The sequence below is a fragment of the Grampus griseus genome, assembly GCF_964374135.1.
Source record: "Grampus griseus genome assembly, chromosome: 4".
NCBI classification, from domain to species: Eukaryota; Metazoa; Chordata; class Mammalia; order Artiodactyla; family Delphinidae; genus Grampus; species Grampus griseus.
Genome location: NC_138997.1, coordinates 99,354,944 through 99,375,614, shown reverse-complemented (window position 1 = coordinate 99,375,614; position 20,671 = coordinate 99,354,944). Strand labels below are relative to the sequence as shown.

Here is a 20,671-nt window from a genome sequence, read left to right as displayed (position 1 = left end):
ATGCTTAAATTATGAAGGAAGAAAACGAAAGGAAGCATGATAGACCTGAAAAATTAAAGACAGATTTTCTCAGTAATATTTCTAAACTGTAAAACACGAGAAATATTTCTGTAGAAATGTTTTATAAATCATAAACTGCTTTTAAAAACGTTTAAAAACCTCTATACTCAAGATGCATGTTAAAATCAATGGTGTGTCAGTCGAAAAGTGACTTTTTTATTTAGTAGAACATGAAGAAATGATGCATCTTACAACTGATGATGTCCTAAATTTGACAAAGTAAAGGTAGCTCTCATGGTACTTGGTAAATATGTACTTAAAAAAATCTCTGTGAAATGATTCAGTACTAGTTCCCATGAGTGGAAATTTCAGGCAGAAAAGTGAATTAACTCCCACCAGAGGATGCTTTCAAGAATGCTACAGAAAAGACTTACTATTAGATAAAGACTCAGACTGAACAAGCCCCAAATCTCTATTACCAAGATATTCTATTTTGATGTGATCAATTTACTCCAAAAATAATACTGCAAACAACTATTTTAGGATGTTATTCTGTGGTATTTTGGACAAAATGCATAGCGCCCCCCACCCCGGGGTAAGCATACTGAATTTAAACAGTGTATATTTCCTAGATTTAAGCCTGAAAAGAAAGCAAACAGAGACTTACATTTTTCTACTGGGTTCCTCAACTGTTCACTAGATAAGACCAAGGTCTTACATACAGCCTGTTAAGATTTATTCATATTGCATAGTGTTGGTGCTATTGTAAATGATATCCTTAGTTAAAAGTTTTATTTCTTGTAGGCATATAGAAACACAATTGATGTTTGTATATTGACTCTGTTATCTAACAACATCGCTAAACTTTGTAATTATAATTTATCTGGAAATGTTCTACATATACAAATATATCATCTATAGATAATGGTAGTTTTGTTCCTTTCTAATCCTTATTGCTTTCTTTTTTCTTGCTCTTGCCTTATTGGCTTAGCTAGGACCTCAATTATGATGTTGAAAATTGGTGGTCAGAGTGAGCATCCTTGACACATCCAATCTAAATGGGAACACATTCCAAGTTTCATCATTAAATATGTTTGCTGTATTCTTTAAGAGAAATACTGCTTATCACATTAAGGAAGTTCATTCTATGTCTAGCTTGCTAGGGGTGTTTTCCTGCCATGCAAAGATATTGAATTTTACCAAATCAATCAGTTTATTTATATTTGATTTACAATATTGCATTTCAGGTGTACAACACAATAATTCAATATTTTTATAGACTATACTCCATACAAAGCTATTATAAAATATTGACTATATTTCCTGTGCTGTAGATTACAACCTTGTAGCTTATTTCAGACCTAGTAGTTTGTACCTCTCAATCCCCTTCACACATTTTGCTCATCCTCCCACCCATCTTCCCTCTGGTAACTACTAGTTTGTTCTCTGTAAGTCTGTTTCTGTTTTGTTGTATTCATTTATTTTATTTTTTAGATTTTATTTATAAGTGAAAACATACAGTATTTGTCTTTCTCTGTCTGACTTACTTCACAAAGCATAATACCTTCCAGGTCCATCCACATTGTCACAAACGGCAACATTTCTTTCTTTTTTTTTAAGGCTGAGTACCAAATTTATTTTGAATTCATTGAAATAACTATGTCATTTTTCTTTCTTAAATCTCTGAATATAGTGATACAGTGAATTACATTGAATATTAAACCAGACCTCTTCCATTCCTGGGAAAACCCAACATTATCATGAGACATATTTGCTGGGTTCCTTATCTTGATTAGTCCTTTCAAATTTCGGCATCTATGTTCAGTAATGAGACTGGTCTGTAAATTTCCTTTGTATTTGATCAAGTTTTTATATCAACGTTATGCTACCCTCATAAAATGAGTGGCAATGTCCTTTCTTTTTCTATTCTCTGGGAAAATATTAGGAAATGTAGGATGCCTTGCTTGAACATTTTAAAAGAACATGCCAGGGATGCCAAATGGAAATAAAGTCTTTCTGAAGTGCCTATTACTGATCAAATTTATTTAACTGTTAAAGGATTATTCATGTATTCTATTTCTTATGTTAGTCATAGTTTTCTGGGAACTTGCCCATTTCAACTATATTTTCTAATTTATTTGCATAAAACATTTCCTTGTATGTTTTTATCTATCTAATGTCAACAATATCAGCAGTCATGTCCTTTTTGCTTTTCATTCCATACTTCAGTTATTTATGATTTCTCTTTTTTCTTAGTCGAGCCATTAAAAGTTTCTCTCCCTCTCTTTTTTTTTAGATTTAAAAAGAATTCTTTTTTGATTCCTTGATCTTCTCTATTGTATGTCTGTTTTCTTATCCATTAATTCCTGTCCCTGCTTTTATTTCTTCCTGCCCTCTATTTTATTCTGCTCTTATTTTTTCTTCCTGAAATGGAAGAGCTCATTAACTTTCAGCCTTTCTTCTTTTCTAATATATGCATTTAAAGTTACTGATTTCCATCTAATAAGCTGCATTCCAGTCATATTTTCTCATCATTCAGTCGAAATATTCCCTAATTTTCATTATGTCTTCTTTTCCTGTTCACAGTTTTTAGAAGTGTATTTCTTAATTTCCAAATATATATGGATAGTCTATCCTTTTAATAGATTTCTAACTTAATTACACTGTAGTAAAAGAAAGTACCCAACATGATTTCAATCTTGAAATTTTCTGAGACTGTCTTTATGGTCAATACACAATTTTTGAAAATTCTCTGCATATGCTTGAAAAGAATACATACTCTAAAATTGCTGGATGCAATTTTACACTTTTGTTTTTTCAATGTCTGTTTTTTCTATCAATTGTTGAGAAAAGTAAGCAAAATCTTCTATGAAATTGTGACTTTGTCTATTTCTCTTTTTTACTTCTTTGAAATTTTGCTTTATAAGTTTTTGAGGCTACATTATTAAGTGCTTATAATTTTATAATTGTTATATCATCCTGGTGAATAGAACTTCATATAATTACAAAGTGAACCTTTTTATTTCTAGCAATGATTTTTGCATTCAGCTATATGGTCTTTTGTTACACACCTATAAAACACTTTTTGTTATTGTTTCCATAATGTCTTTTTCAATTATTTCCTTACAACCTTTCTGTATTATTAAATAATATGGAATCTCTTTTTCTAAAACACTACATTTTGTCAAAATTTAGTAATTTAAATTTAAGAGTTTATATTTGGGTTTAAATTCCTTATCTGTTTTTGTTCTATTTGTATCAAGCTTCTATTTTTCACCTTTCTTGCAAACTTTGGAATTCACTGAATATTTATTGCTTAATTTTGTTTTTCCTCTATCAATATGATAATTATGCCCTCTTTCTATTCTTTTTGAGGTTATCCCAGAAATTAGGATATAGGTCTAACATTAATCAAAATCTTTACCCATCCTTCTAGGACTTAGACCTCCTTCCTATTTATGCTATTGCTCTATATACTTCACTAAACACTATGTTGTTTTATGTTTGCACACATATTTACCACTGTCTCTGCTCTTCATTACTTATTATATCTCAGAGCATTCATCTAGGAATACTTTGCTTCTGCCTAAAGTACCGCCTTTAGTGAATATGTGTTGCTGTTAACACCCTTCCTAAGACTCTGATCAAAAGTACTTAAGCTGTTCTCATAACATACTTCATGCTGCTCTCTCTCCTATATTTTACATTTCTTTCTTTTTTCTTAACTGCATTTAATTTCTTCTACCATATATATTCCACTTCACAAATTCCCTCTATTGCACAATCAGCTGACAAACACACCCTGTGATTTTTTTAAGTCAGTTTTATAGAGATAAAATTGTCATACAATACTATGTACCCATTTTAAAATAAAGTTCACTAAATTTTGACAAATGCATATTTTCATTTAACTAAGAACATAATCAAGCACAGAATATTTCTATCAACTCAAATAGTATCTTTGTGCCATATAAGTAAATTTCCTGGAACAACTCAAAGCCCAAAGAAACACTAATCTATTTTCTGTCATTATAAATTAGACTTATCTTTTCTATAGTTGCATATAAATGGAATCAGAGCATATATTGTTTTGTGTCTAGCTTCTTTTGCTCAGCCACCTGTTAATGAGATTTATCCATGCTGTTGCAGGTATCAACAGTGCTTTTAATTTCTGAGGTGTATTCCTTATACGGATATAGGGCAAGTTGTTTATTAAGTCTCATGTTGATGGACATTTGAGTTGTTTAAAAGTCTTTGTGAATATATGTTATCATTTCTCTTGAATAAATAAGAGTGTTATTGCTGGGCTGAGTGGTAAGATTGTTCTGATTTGCTGTTAATATTTTAAGGAATTGTACAGCGGTTCTGCAAAATGGCTGTACTCTTTTACATTCCCACCAGTAAAATGTGAGAGATTCAGTTGCACCACATCCTTACCAACATACAGCACTTAGCACTGTCAATCTTTCTAACTTTAGCCACTGTAAGGAACATGTATGGGTATATAATAGTGGTTGTAATTTGCAATTTCTTGATGACTAATGATTTTAAGCATCCTTTCTATTGAAACGTCTATTTTGTTATGGTAACAGGGTTATGCTATGCAATTTGTATAAGTTATAGTATTTATTTGCATAAAGTTGTTCAAAAGATTTTCCTACTACCCTTTTAATGTCTATACAATCTGCAGTGATAGCCCTCTTTCATTCTCATAGCAGTTTAATTATCTCCTCTACTTTTTTATTGATCTCTCTGGCCAAACTTTTAGCCATTTTATTGATCTTTTCAAAATACCACTGTGGTTTAAATAATTTTATTGTTCATCCTTTTCTATGGTTTTTATATCTGTCCTACCTTTATTATATTCTTCCTTATAATTATTTTTTGTTTCATTTGCACTTATTTTTCTAAGTTTTTAAGGTGAAAGCTTAGAACATTGATATGTGACCTCTGTCCTTTTCTAGTAAAAGCATTTAAAGCTATAAATTTCTCCCTATTCACTACTTTAGCTCCATCTCATAAATTCTGATAAATTGTCTTTTCATTCAGTTCAAAATGTTTGTAATTTTCCTTATGATGCATTGTTATGTGCCCAGGTTATAAATGTGCTGTTTATCTTCCAAATATTTGGGAATTTTCCAGAAGTCTGTTACTGAATCCCAACTGAATTCCTTGTGACCATAAAACATGCTTTGTTAGATTACAATCACTTTAAATTTATTGAGATTTGATTTACAGGTGGCACATGATGTACTATGTTGGTGAATATTGCATGTATACTTGAAAAGAATGTGTATTTGCAGTTATTGGGTGGAGTGTACTATAAATGTCACTTAGGCCTAGCTGACAAAGTGTTCTTTAAGTCTTCTATAGTTCTATTGGTCTTCTGTCTTATCTTTCTCCTTTAAGTTCTGTCAGTTTTTGCTTCATGTATTTTGAATCTACGATATTAGGTGCATATATATTTTTTATATTGTCTCCTTTGCGAATTGATTTCATCATCATTAAAAAATGCTCCCCTTTATCCCTGTTCTAAAGTCTTATCCTTTGGCCTGAAGTCTACTGTGTCTGATGTTACATCAGACACAGCACTTTCTTATGATTAGCATTTTTTTTATACAGTTGACGTCTGACGAACATGGGTTTGAACTGTGTGGGTTCACTCACACGTGGATTTTTTCCAATAGTTAATACTATAGTGCTACACGATCTGTGGGTGGTTAAACCCACAGATGCAAACCACAGATATAGAGGAACCATAAATATGGAAGGCCGACTACAAGTTATAGGCAGATTTTCAACTGTGTGGAGGGACGACATCCCTAACCTGCTTGTTGTTCAAGGGTCAACTATATATCTTTTTCCATCCTTTAATTTTTAACCTATGTCTTTATATTTAAATTGAGTTTCTTGTGGAAAACATACAGTTAATATTTCAATACAGTGTAAATATCTGCTTTTTAATTGAAGTGTTTAGATGATTAATATCTAATGTAGTTATCAATACGGTTGGGTTTATATCTGCCATCTTGTTATTTGTTTTCTATTTATTCCATCTGTTATATGTTACTTCCCCCAACTATCACCTCCCACAATATTCTTTTGGATTGAATAAGGATTTTTTAATACTCTATTTTATTTCCACTATTCGCTATTATTAGCTCAACCTCTTTTTAGTTTTTTAGTGCTTGCTACTATAGGATTTATAATGTTCATTTTAGCTTTTCAGTCTACCTTCAAATATTATAATATGACTTAACAGACAATGATAGGAGCAGTATATATCCATGCTCCACCCCCATTCTCGGTGCCACGGTTATACATTTTACATCCACGTCTGTTATAAATCCCACAATATATTACTTTTACTTTAAAAGAGAAATTATTTTAAAGAAATTTTAAACAGGAGAATGTCTCTCTTATATTTATGTACATATTTACAATCTCTGTAAGCTTTTTTTCCTTTGTGTAGATCTTATGTCTAAAGAACTTCCTTCAATATTTTTTGTACTAAAGGTTAGCTAGCAATGAATTCTTTCAGCTATTGTTTATCTGGAAAAAAAAATCATTCTGTCTTCACTTAAAAAAAAACATTTTGTTAGGTATAGAATTCTAGGTTGACAGCTTTTGACGCCAGCACTTTAAAGATATCATTCCATTGTCTAACGGTTTGCAAAGTTCCTGACTGTCTGCAGTCCTTCTCATCTTCGTTCCTCTGTAGTAATGTGTCTTTTTCTCTGGCTGCTTTCAAAATTTCCTCTTTATTACTGACTTTGCGCAATTTGATTATTATGTGCTCTGGGTGGCTTTCTATGTGTATATTCTACTTGGGATAAATAAGTTGAGCTACCTGGATCTCTGCAGGGTTACAGTTGTTATCAAATTTGGAAAACTCATGGCAATTATTTCTCCCAATATTTTTTGTATGGCCTCTTTTTGTTCTGGATTCCAATTCTATATTGTTAGACCACTTGATATTGTTCCAAAAATCACTAATGCACAGTTTACTTTTTTCCCTAGTTCTTTTTCTACCTGTTCTGTATTTTCGGTTTTTTCTGTTGCTATGTTTCAATTCACTGATCTTTTCTTCTGCAGTGCCTAGTTTGCAATAGGACACCAGATATTTAAAATATATAATTTGAAGAGTTCTGACATATGCATATGCCCATAAAACCATTACCACAATAAAAAAAACTAACATTTGCAACACTTCCAAACACACGCTCACTCTTTTTTAAAAATAAATTTATTTATATATATTTTTGGCTGTGTTGGGTCTTCGTTCCTGCGTGCAGGCTTTCTCTAGTTGTGGCAAGTAGGGTCTACTCTTTGTTGCAACGCGCGGGCTTCTCATTGTGGTGGCTTCTCTTGTTGCGGAGCATGGGTTCTAGGCGCGCGGGCTTCAGTAGTTGTGCCACACAGGCTCAGCAGTTGTGGCTTGCGGGCTCTAGAGTACAGGCTCAGTAGTTGTGGTCCCAGGCTTAGTTGCTCCGTGTCATGTGGGATCTTCCCGGATCAGGGCTCGAACCCATATCCCCTGCATTGGCAGGTAGATTCTTAACCACTGTGCCACCAGGGAAGCCCCCTGCTCACTTGTTTTTAATCCATCTATCCCTCTACTCAGAACCCTAGGCAAACACTATAGATTAGTTTACATTTTCTAGAATTTTACAAAAATAGAAACTTACAGTACACACTCCATATATTTTTTTTTTGGCCTGACCCGTTTCACTCAGCAGAATGATTCTGAGTTTTATCCATACTGTCACCTGTATCATTACTTTGTTATTTTATTTTCTAGTATACTCTATCGTATGGAATTATCCAGTCAGATGTCGGTGGATATTTTCATTTTTCTTGCATATATAATTAACAGTGAAATGGCTGGGTTATATGGTAGGTTTATGTTTACCTTTTTCAAATTAATTTATTTTTAAAATTGAAGTACAGTTGATTTACAGTGTTGTGTTAATTTCTGCTGTATAGCAAAGTGTTTCCATTATACAGATACATATTCTTCTTTATATTCTTTTCCATTATCGTTTATCCCAGGATATTGAATATAGTTCCCTGTGCTATACAGTATGACCTTCTTGTTTATTCATTCTATATGTAATCATTTGCATCTACTAACCCCAAACTCCCAGTCCATCCCTCCCCCACCACCCTCCCCCTTGGCAACCCCAAGTTGTTTAGCTTTTTAAGAAATCAAAATGTTTTCATAAGTTATTATATCATTTTATGCAAAAATCCTCAACAAAATATTAGCAAGCCAAATCCAACAACACATGAAAAAGATCATACACCACAATCAAGTGGGATTCATCCCAGGGCCACAGGGATGGTTCAACATATACAAATCAGTCAATGTGACAGACCACCTCAATAAGAGACAAAAACCACATGGTCATCTCAAGAGATGCAGGAAAACCATTTGATAAAATTCAACATCTATTCATGATAAAAACTCTTACCAAAGTGGGTGTAGAGGGAACATATCTCAACATATTAAAAGCTATTTATGACAAACCCACAGGCAACGTAATACTCAATGGCGAAAAGCTGAAAGCCTTCCCACTAAAATCTGGAACAAGACAAAGATTCCCACTCTTCTCACCACTTCTATTCAACACAGTATTGGAAGTCCTAGCCACAGCAATCAGACAAGAAAAAGAAATAAAAGGTATCCAAATTTTAAGGGGTAAAATTGTCATTATATGCAGATGACATTATACTGTATATAAAAAACCCTAAAGTCTCCACATAAAAACAACTAGAACTGATAAAGGAATTCAGCAAGGTAGCAGGATACAAGATTAACATAGAAATCTGTTGCATTTCTTTACACTAATAATGAAATATCAGAAAGGGAAAGTTAAAAATCACATTAAAAAAATAAAGTACTTAGGAATAAATCTGATCAAAGAGGTGAAACACATAAAAATCACATAAAAAAATAAAGTACTTAGGAATAAATCTGATTGAAGAGGGAAACACTTATATGCTGAAACTATAAAGTACTGATAAAGGAAACTAAAGATTCAAGGAAATGGAAAGATATCCCATGCTTTGGGATTAGAAGAATTAGTATAGTTAAAACGGCCATACTACCTATCCAAAACAACCTACAGATTTAATGTGATCCCTACCAAATTATGCATGATATTTTTCACAGATTTAAAACAAATAATCCTAAAATTTATATGGAACCATAAAAGACCCAGAATTGCCAAAACAATTTTAAGGTAAAAGGACAAAGCTTAGAGGCATAACCCTCCCAGACTTCAGACAATGCTACAAAGCTACAGTAATCAAAATAGCATGTTACTGGCACAAAACAGACATATAGGTCAATGGAACAGAATAGACAGCCCAGAAATAAAACCATACACCTGTGGTCAATTAATCTTCGACAAAGGAGGCAAGAATATACAATGGAGAAGAGACAGTCTCTTCAGCAAGAGGTGTTGGGAACACGGGACAGCTGCATGTAAATCAGTGAAGTTAGAACACTCCCTCACACCACACACAAAAATAAACCCCAAGTGGTTTACAGAGTTAAATGTTAAGACATGACACCATAAACCTCCTAGAAGAGAACATAGGCAAAACATTTCTGACATGTTATAGCAGTGTTTTTCTTAGGTCATTCTCCCAAGGCAACAGAAAAATAAAAAGCAAAAATAAACTAATGGGATCTAGGAAAAAACCTTATAAGCTTTTGCACAGCAAAGAAAACCATAAACAAAATGAAAAAACTTATGGAGTGGGAGAAAATATTTGCAAATGGTGAGACCAACAAGGGCTTAATTTCCAAAATATAAAAACAGCTCAGGGCTTCCCTGGTGGTGCATTGGTTAAGAATCCACCTGCCAATGCAGGCGACACGGGTTCAAGCCCTGGTCCAGGAAGATCCCACATGCCGTGGAGCAACTAAGCCCGTGCACCACAACTACTAAGCCTGCACTCTAGAGCCTGTGAGCCACAACTACTGAGCCTGTGTGCCACAACTACTGAAGCCCACGTGCCTAGAGCCCATGCTCCACAACAGGAGAAGCCACCGCAATGAGAAGCCCACGCACCTCAATGAAGAGTAGCCCCCACTTGCTGCAACTACAGAAAGCTCACACGCAGCAACGAAGACCCAATACAACCATAAATAAATAAATAGATAGATAGACTCAACTCAAGGGCTACTTAAATACAAACAAAAAACAAAAAAATAGCTCAACTCAATTACAAAAAAACAAACAACGCAATCAAAAACTGGGCAGAAGAACTAAATAGACATTTCTCCAATAAAGATATGCAGATGGCCAACAGGCATATGAAAAGATGCTCAATATCACTAATTATTAGAGAACTGCAAATCAAAACTACCCTGAGGTATCACCTCAAACCAGTCAGAATGGCCATTACCAAAAAGTCTACAAATAAATGCTGGAGAGAGTGTGAAGAATAGAAAATCTTCCTACACTGCTGGTGGGAATGTAAGCTGGTACAACCACTACAGAAAACAGTATGGAGATTCCTTAAAAAACTAAACATAGAGCTACCATATGATCAGCAATCCCACTCCTGGGCATATATCCAGAAAAGATGATAACTGTAATTCGAAAAGATACATGCACCACTATGTTTATTGCAGCACTATTCACAATAGCCAAGACATGGAAGCAACCTAAGTATCCATTAACAGATGAATGGATAAAGAAGATGCATATATATGCAGTGGAGTGTCACTCAGCCATAAAAAGAATGAAATATTGCCATTTGCAACACATGGATGGATCTAGAGTTATCATACTAAGTCAACTAAGTCATAAAAGAGAAAGACAAATATCCTATGATATCACTCATATACAGAACCTAAAAAATAATACAAATGAACTATTTACAAAACAGAAACAGATTCACAAACATAGGAAACAAATTTATGGTTACCAAAGGGGAAAGGGGGGGAGGGATAAATCTGGAGTTTGGGATTAGCAGATACAAACTACTATATATTAAATAGATAAACAAAAAGGTCCTGCTGTATAGCACAGGGAACTATATTCAATATCTTATAATAAACTATAATAGAAAAGAATATTAAAAACAACATATATGTATAACTGAATCATTTTGCTATACACCAGAAACTAATACAATGTTGTAAATTAACTATACTTCAATTCAAAAAATGTTATTGTATCGTTTTACATTCTCACCAGCCATGTACAAATGTTACATTATGGCTTCTCAACTCCAACATCACTTGGTATGGTCAACTGTGTGTTTTTCTTTTGTTTACTTTTTTTTTCTTTTCAACCATTCAAATGACTTAAAACCTTCCTAATGTCATGATATCTCATTGTGATTTTAATTTGCATTTCTCTAATGATTAGTGATGTTGATCAGCTTTTCACATGCTTACTGCCATTCATATGTCTCTGTTAAAATATTTTGCAAAAATTTTAATTGGGTTGTTTCACCTCTTATAATTGAGTAGTAAGAGCATTTTTGTTTGTTTTTAAATATATTCTGGATACTATCCTTTTGTCTGATATATATGTTGTCGCTGTTTCCTCCCAGCTTATGGCCTTCCTTTGTTTTCTTAATGCTATCTTCCAAGGAACAGAAGTTAATTTTGATGAAGATCAATTCATCCATTTTTTTCCTTTATAGTTGTTGTTTTTGTGCTCTAAGAAACTTTCTCTACACCAAGGCTGCAAAGCTCTTCTCTGAAAACTTACAGAAATTTAAGTTTTACATTTAGGGCTATGGTCCATTTTGATTATTTTTTGTGAATGGTGTGATAGAGCTGATGTTTTCTATATTGATATCTATGTGACCCAGCACCATTTATTGAACCATTTCTTTCCTTTTTACATTTTCCTCTTCATTATGTTCACGCTATCCTTTTAATCCTTGAGTATACTTAGGAAATTTTAATAGTTTTCACATCCTTATCTGTTAATTCTATTATCTGTTAATTCTGGTTCTAATTCTATTGACTGATATTTTTCCTGATTATGAGCTAAATTTTCCTGCTTTTTTGCATGTCAAGTAATTTTATTCGGATGCCAGACATTATGAATTTTTATATTGTGAGTCCTTTTTTTTTTCCCCTTGAAGAGTGTCACATTTGATTCATCCAGTAAGTTAACTTACTTGAAGATCACTTTGAGGTTTTGAAAAAGGCTTTAAGGAAAGAAGCAGAAAAGCCTTTCTACTACTTCCTTTAGTTTTCTTGGATCTCCACTGAATACCTCTTGTATTCCATGACTGTACTTATTCTGGTTGGTGTGTGTAAGTTCTGAAAATTGTTGAAATTATAGCTCACTGGCACTTGTCCTTTCCTAAAGGTGTTACTTATCAGGCCTTGTAGAATGTCATCCTACATATGCATGAAGTGGTTTTCAGCCAAAGATTCAAGGGTACCCTATGCTGGTTTCTTGAGCTCTTTCTACATGTAGCTCTCCCCTTTCCAGCCACTGGAAAGTTCCAGCCACTCATACACCACCCTAAAGGCTGACCTTTGTCTTCTCCAGTCAGCGAGATCACTTTTTGGGCCAATCCTGCCTATGCTACAGTCTGGAAACTACCTCCGGGCAAAAAGCTGGAGTGATCATTAGTTTCCTTTTCCTCAGGGACCACAGTTCTGCGCTGCCTGTTTTCCAATGTCTGAAACAAATTTCTTTTAAATATACAGTCCAGTTTCCTAGCTGTCTATAGTGGAGGATAAGTCCAAACCCTCTTACTTCCTCATGGTCAGAGGTGGAAGTTCATTCTCTGACTTGCTGATTTCAGTAATTTTAGTTAAACAAGTTTTATAATGTTCTTTTTCAAATATTTAACATCTTATTTACAGTTCCCCATTTCTTGCAGATATTTAGGTCTGTCATTTCTTTAAATATGGTAAGCACAGTGATTTAAAAAATTAGTATCTGACCATATAGTGTATATATATGTGTGTGTGTGTATATATATATATATATATATATATATATATGGTCTTTTATGGGTTGGTTCTGCTGTCTGATGGGTCTTGCTCATCTTGCCTTGTTTCTTTGTGCACTTAATTCAGTACTTACTGGCTTTTACCATCAAAAGATTAAAAATTCCCTAAGGCCTAGGATGGATGTGACCTCCTCCAGAGATGCTTATCATTTGTTTCCAGAAAGCATCTAACGGCACCGTCAGCTAGAAACCACCCTGTGGTAAACAGAATAATGAATGGCTCCACAGATATATCCATGTTCCAATACCCAGTACCCATGAATAACTTATGTTACATGGCAGGGAGGAATTAAGATTGCAAATGTTATTAAGGTTCCTAATCACTCACCTTAAAATGAGATTAACATGGTGGACACAGTATAATCACAAGGATCTTTAAACTGGGAGGAAGGAGGCAAAACAATCAGAATAAAAGACGGCATTATAAGAATGACTCAACTGACCACTGCTGGCTTTGAAGATGGAAGGGGACCACAAGGCATGGAATGTTGGCAACCTTTAAAAGTTAGAAAATGCAAGAAAATGGATTCTGCCCCTGAAGCCTTCACAAAGAAACACAGCCCTGCCAACAACATGATTTTAGCCCACCAAAGCCCATCTCAGGTTTCTGACCTCCAGAACTGTAAGATAAATTAATGTTGTGTTAAACCACAGAATCTGTGTTAATGTATTACAAAAGCAATAGGAAACTAATATACACTTGTCTTAGTCCATTCAGGCTGTTGTAACAAAATACCAGAGACTGGGTGGCTTATAAACAGCAAACATTTATTCCTCACAGTCCTGGAGGCTGAAAGCCCAAGATCAGGGTGCAAGCACAGTCAGATTCTGGTAAAGGCTCTCTTCCAGGTTACAGAATGCCAACTTCTCCCTGTGTCCTCACACAGTGGAAGGGGCAAGCTAGCTCTCTGGGGCCTCTTTTATAAGGGCAGTAATCCCAATCATGAGGGCTCCACTCTTAGGACCTAATCACTTCCTGAAGGTCCTACCTCCTAATACCATCACTTTGGCCCTTGGGTTTTCCACCTAGGAATTCTGGAGAGACACAAACATTCAGACCACAGCAACACTTCAACCAATTTCATGGTCTGAAGTTCCTTGACTGACTCAGGGTACAGATCTGCTAGAAGGCCAGTCTGTGACAAGTTCAATCTCAGATATTTTCCTTCCTTTACGTTTTCCTTTTCCTGCTTTGATCATCAGGCAACCTCCTGGGTCTGCAGGGAAAAAAGATGATATAGGTCTGGTTGCATTTACTCTGAAGGCAAGGTCCTCTGAAGTCCCAGCTTAATTTGGATAGGAATATAAGGATATCTACCTTGAACAAGTTACAGAACTTGAATTCTGATCCTCTTGCCTAGTCAGCCAGGAAAGAACAAATAAAACAAATGACTTCACGCTTAAGCAGTTTTTTACCTCTTATTTTCTTCTTACTTCTAACATTAGCCTGTGTATTCCCAACTATCTTTTCAGCTCTTAAAAAAAATTTTTTTAATCTAGCATTTTCCATTGTTTTCAGCAGAAGGATTGATCTAGATAACTTAGATCACCCTTACCAAAAACCAAAATTCCTAGTTCATTCTGTTTGACTATAGAGTTCATTTATATAAGTACATGCAGTTTATCCATTTCTCTGTTGAGAACTGTGTGACTCTTCACCTTTTTTGTTATTACAAACAGAACTGCATTAAAAATCTTCATAAATGTGTGATCCTGTCCAAGTGTTAGAGTTTTTTGGGGTAGAAATCTATAAGTGGAAGAATTACTTGGCTCTCAAGTATGAACATTTTCAACTTTACTAGATATTGCATTATATGGTTGAATCATCCTACAGTTCTAACAGTAATGTTTAAGAGTTCCTGTTTCCCACAAATACTCACCGAAACTTGGCTTTATATTTGTCACACATATGAAAATAAAATCACTTATTTTAATTTGCAGTTCCCTAATTATTACTAAAATTTAGCGTATTTTGAAATGTTGTATTTTCATATTGCCCTTTTGCAACTTTTCAACTGAACCATGGGCTTTTCAAAAATTCAGTCAGTTTTAGTATTCTGGGTAATAATTAGCAATTTCATGAACTGTACCCTCCCCCACCCCCCCAGTTATGGCTTGATTTTTCGTTTTGTTCTCTTGTAACAGGAGTTTTGCAGGGGTTTTTTGAGGTATAGCTGATTTTAATATTTTTTTCAGAGGTTTTTTTTGGGGGGGGTTGTTTTGTTGTAACGTAGCATAAACAAACTTTTTTTGTATCTTGTGTTATGGTTGTACATTTTTTTGTATAGGAAAAATTTTTTAAAGTCATAGGTAATTATTCTATGTGTATGTATAAAATTTTGAAGTTTTGCTTTACAAATGTAGTTCTTTAATCCATCAGAATTCATTTTTATGAAGAGTCTAATATAGAAATCTAATTTTATCCCAAGCGCCATTCCATCTCAATTGATTAGTAAGGCTATCTTTATGTCCTAAGAAATCCCAAAATGCAAGTCTGGATTTTTTTAATTAATACTTTACTGAGATATAATTTCCTACCATAAAATTCACTCATTGTAAGTATTCAATTCAATGATTTTAATATATATACAGAGATGCACAATCATCACCACAATCTAATTTTAGAACATTCCATCACCTCCAAAAGAAACCTTCTGCCCATCTAGTCTCCTCATTCCTATAACCAACCCCAGGTACTGATTAATCCACTTTCTGTCTCTATAAATTTGCCTTTTCTGGATATTTCAAATAAATAAAATCATGTAATATGTGCACTTTTCTGTCTGGCTTCTTTCACTGAGTATAATGTCTAATGTTCATCTATGTTGTAGCACATATTAGTACTTCACCACATTCGTATATCCATTTGACAGCTGATGGAACTTTGGGTTGTTTCTACTTTCTGTCTTATTGTCAATAATGCTGCTATGGGCATTTGTGGATGTATATTTTCATTTCTATTGGGTAAGTACACATAGAAATGAAATCTTTGGGTCATATAGTATTTTTATGTTTAACATTTTCAGAAACTGCCAAACTGCCTTCCAAAGTAGCTAGACCATCTTATATTCCCACCAGCAATTTCTCCACAGTCTTACCAACACTTGTCTTTTCAATTATAGCCGTTTTAGTGAGTATGAAGTGATATCTCATTTTCCTAGTGATTAATGATACTGAACATCTTATTATGTGCTATTGGTAATTCACATATGTTCTTCAGTGAAATGTCTATTCAAATCCTTTGCTTATTTTTTAGTTGGGGTCATTTGTCTTCTCATTATTGAGCTATAAAAGTTCATATGGATATAGGTCCCTTATCAGATATATGATCTATCTGCAAGTATTTTCTACAAGTCTGTGCGTTGTCTTTTCACATTCTTGATGATGTCTTTTGAAGCACAAAGGTTTGTAACTTTGATTAAGCCCAACTTATCAACCTTTTATCGTGGATCTGTTTTTAGGCTCTCATTGATCTGTTTGTCTACTCCTAAGTGAATACCACAATGTGTTAAAGATTACTATTTTATAATTTGAAAAAATATTCTTAATACCACTCAATGATTTTCTTAACAAAGGTCAAACATATCATTTATTGGAGTTATTCTTGCTTATAGTTCTTATGGCCAACTAAAAATGTTAACTTCTAAAAAAAAAACTTGTTTCTTTTTGGTATAAATGGATGTGGCCAATTTATATCCAGTAAACTTGCTAAACTCTTCTAGTAGTTTTAAAAACATATCTATAGATTCTCTTACATTTTTATACACAAACACCTGTGGAAAACCACAACTGTAATTTCTCTTTCAAATCACTGTGCTTCCCCCCACACACCTCCTTAATTTAATTGTTTTGGCTAAGGCCTCCAGTTAATGTTGAACAGAACTGGTAATACCCTAAAATACATACACAAGAAATAGGTGAGAATTACAGCACACTTCACATCTAAAACTATGCAACCTAAAAGACAATGGAATGATACCTTTAAAGTGCTGAAAGAAACTATCAACCCAGAATTCTATACTCAACAAAAACACCTTTCAAAGATGAAGGTGAAATAAAGACATTTCAGACAGACAAAAACTGAAAGACTAATTATCAGAAGATCTGCACTACAAGAAATGTGAAAGGAAATTCTTCAGGCAGAAAAAAATGTTACCACCCAAACATTTGGATTTACAGAAAGAAGTTAAGATTCCCCCCAAATGGTTAAGATGAAATGAAATATAAAAGAAATTTCCCATTTTGGGGGATCTAATCAAACTTGAAAGCTTTTGCACAGCTAACCACAAACAAAATGAAAAGACAACCTACAGAGTGGGAGAAAATATTTGCAAATGATGTGACCGACAAGGGCTTTATTTCCAAGATATAAAAACAACTCATACAACTTAATAACAAAAATACAAGCCAATCAAAAAATGGGCAGAAGAAGGGCTTCCCTGGTGGCGCAGTGGTTGAGAGTCTGCCTGCCGGTGCAGGGGACACGGGTTTGTGCCCCGGTCCAGGAGGATCCCACATGCCGCGGAGCGGCTGGGCCCGTGAGCCATGGCCTCGGAGCCTGCGTGTCCGGAGCCTGTGCTCCGCAACAGGAGAGGCCACGACAGTGAGAGGCCCGCGTACCGCAAAAAAAAAAAAAAAAAAAAAAAAAAAAAGGGCAGAAGACCTAAATAGACAGTTCTCCAAAGAAGACATACAAATGGCCAACATAACCTGGAAAGCTGTGTATGCTGCATCTTGACAGGTACTTTAGCACCCTCAGAAGTCAATTTTTCTAGGCTGATTCAGTGAGGTTCATAAATATATTGTTTTGTTTTTGTTTATAGTTCCAAGTCAACTGATCTTCCTGATTAGTGATGAGATAGAGCAATGCTGAGCTAAAAAGAATTTTTCTAGGAAATAGATCCTGTAAAGGCACTAATATTTCCATAACCCAACTCCAACAAACAAACAAAAAAAACCAAGAAAACAAGGAAAACAGTAGGGAGGATCCTTAAAAAACTAAAAATAGAGCTACCATATGATCCAGCAATCCCACTCCTGGGTATGTACCCAGAAAAGATGAAAATTTTAATTTGAAAAGATACATGTGCACCCCAATGTTCATAGCAGCACTATTTACAATAGCCAAAGTGTCCATCAACAGATGAAAGGATAAAGAAGATGTGGTATACATACACACACACACACAAAGACACACACAAAGGCGCGCACACACACACAGAGGAATATTACTCAGCAATAAAAAAGAATGAAACATTGCCATTTGCAGCACATGGATGGACCTAGAGACTATCATAAGTCAGACAGAGAAAGACAAATACCACATGGTATCACTCATGTGGAATCTAATAAATAATACAAATGAATTTATTTACAAAACAGAAACAGGGGCTTCCCTGGTGGCGCAGTGGTTGTGAGTCCGCCTGCCGATGCAGGGGACACGGGTTCGTGCCCCGGTCCGGGAAGATCCCACATGCCGCAGAGTGGCTGGGCCCGTGAGCCATGGCCGCTGAGCCTCTGCGTCCGGAGCCTGTGCTCCGCAACGGGAGAGGCCGCAGCGGTGAGAGGCCCACGTATCGCAAAAAAAAAAAAAAAAATAACAGAAACAGACTCAAAGACATAGAAAACAAACTTATGGTAAAGGGGGAAGAGGGAAGGATAAATTAGAAGTATGGGATTAACAGATAAACACTACTATATATAAAATAAACAACAAGGATTTACTGCATAGGAAAGGGAACTATATTCAACATCTTGTAATAATCTATAATGGAAAATAATCTGTATATATACTTACATATATATACATATATATATACATATATCTGAATTACTTTGCTGTACACCTGAAACTAACACAATATTGTAAATCTACTATACTTCAATTACAAAAAAAATAGAGAGACATTTTCCCAGTTTTAACTGCTCTAAAAGATAACTGACTAAAGTAAAAGTAGTATCAATACTGGTTAATAGCATATGTAAAATTTTTGCAAATAATATATTTAATGAAGAATTTATATCTAGAAACACAAGAAAACAAACCACTCAAAAAAAAAAGGGTGAGGGTAACAGATTTGAACAGACACATCACAGAAAACAAATGGATGGCAAATTAGCATATGAAAAGGTACTCCACATAATTTATCACTGATATGCAAATTAAAATCTCAACAAAATATCATTACACACCTATTAGAATGGCTAAAAAGAAACTGCTAATACCATATGCTTCTAAGGATGCACAACAACAGGACTTCTCATAAATTATAGGAAGGAATGCCAAATAGCACAACTTTGGAAAACAATTTGATAATTTCTAACAAGCTATACACACATCACCACGTGATCCAACAATCCCACTCCTATTTAACCAACAGAATGAAAACTACATTTATACAAATACCTGTACACAAGTGTTTGTAGAGTTTCATTCACAATTACCCAATGTCCTTCAACTGTTGAATACATAAACAGTGATATAAGAGACTACTACGCAGCAAAAGGAATAAACTATTGATACATGCAACAACATGGATATATCTGAAATGCATACTGTTAAGTGAAGGAAGCCAGACTCAAAAGTACATACTGTATGATTCCATTCATATAACACTATAGGGTCAAAATCAGATCAATGGTTGTTAGTGCTTGGGTATGGGTAAGGAGATGACTACCAAAGAGTAAAAAAGAACTTTTGGGGATGGTGAAACTGTTCTGTAGCTTGAATGCTGAGGGGTTGGTTATCCAACTGTTAGTGTGTGAGAACTCACAGAACTATACTTTGTAAATTATACCTTAATAAACCTCACCAATGGGACTTCCCTGGCAGTCCAGCAGTTAGGACTCTGCACTTCCACTGAAAGGGGCACGGGTTTGATCCCTGGTCAGGGTATTAAGATCCCATAAGCCAAAAAAAACCTTGCCAAAAATTTTAAATATGGCATAACATGATTTTTGAAGCAGAGAACAGTGAAAGTCATTATTGAGAACTACATGAACTGTGAAGTTTAGGCAACTTGATAGGCTATCCTTATAAAAAATAAAGTCAACAAAAATGATGTCAGGGTTGAGAGTAAAGATGGAAGAATGAAAATTAGATGGCACAGTCATCAATGAGTGTGGAAAGGTAACTTAGCTTTCAGTAAACTCAACTGAATTCAGGAAACTGGGGTTCTGGTAGTTATACCTTTTAAATTTGAATATCTGAGTTCAGAAATATCTTGAGAAATCTACTGTTCCATAAGCCATAAAGAGGCATTCTAATATTTGGCATCTAAACCTATCCCATGATAGTCGCATATTTCTAGATAGATTAACAAAACCCAAAGCAAACAGAAACCAAAACAAAAAACCCACCTCTCTTTAGAAGAGGCATCCAGATCTTTGGTTTGGAAAATACAGTCACCAAATCTACTACAAATAAGAAGAACAACAGGTCTTTTGTCCCTTTCCTAGAACAAAAGACAAGCCCTGAGCAAAAATTTGAAGTCTTCTCCCTTCTCACCCAAAAAGTCACATTTTCCTTTCTTAAGTTCTCTTTGGCTCACTAATACCATTTCTGAAGGCCTAAAATGAATGCTGAAATGAATCTTTCCTCATCTTGGTCAAACAGAGATATATCTGAACTAATGATTACAGAAGTGAAATATACCAAGTGATGGCG

At 34.6% G+C, this 20,671-nt stretch overlaps 1 protein-coding gene across 5 annotated transcripts in view; it reads right to left on the bottom strand.

Annotated features, from left to right (window-relative positions):
• The window catches only part of LCORL (ligand dependent nuclear receptor corepressor like), a gene marked incomplete at both ends in the record, with an annotated part of 166,069 nt that overhangs the window by 116,966 nt on the left and 28,432 nt on the right, over window positions 1-20,671 (bottom strand). The gene's annotated exons all lie outside the window — the stretch shown is intronic.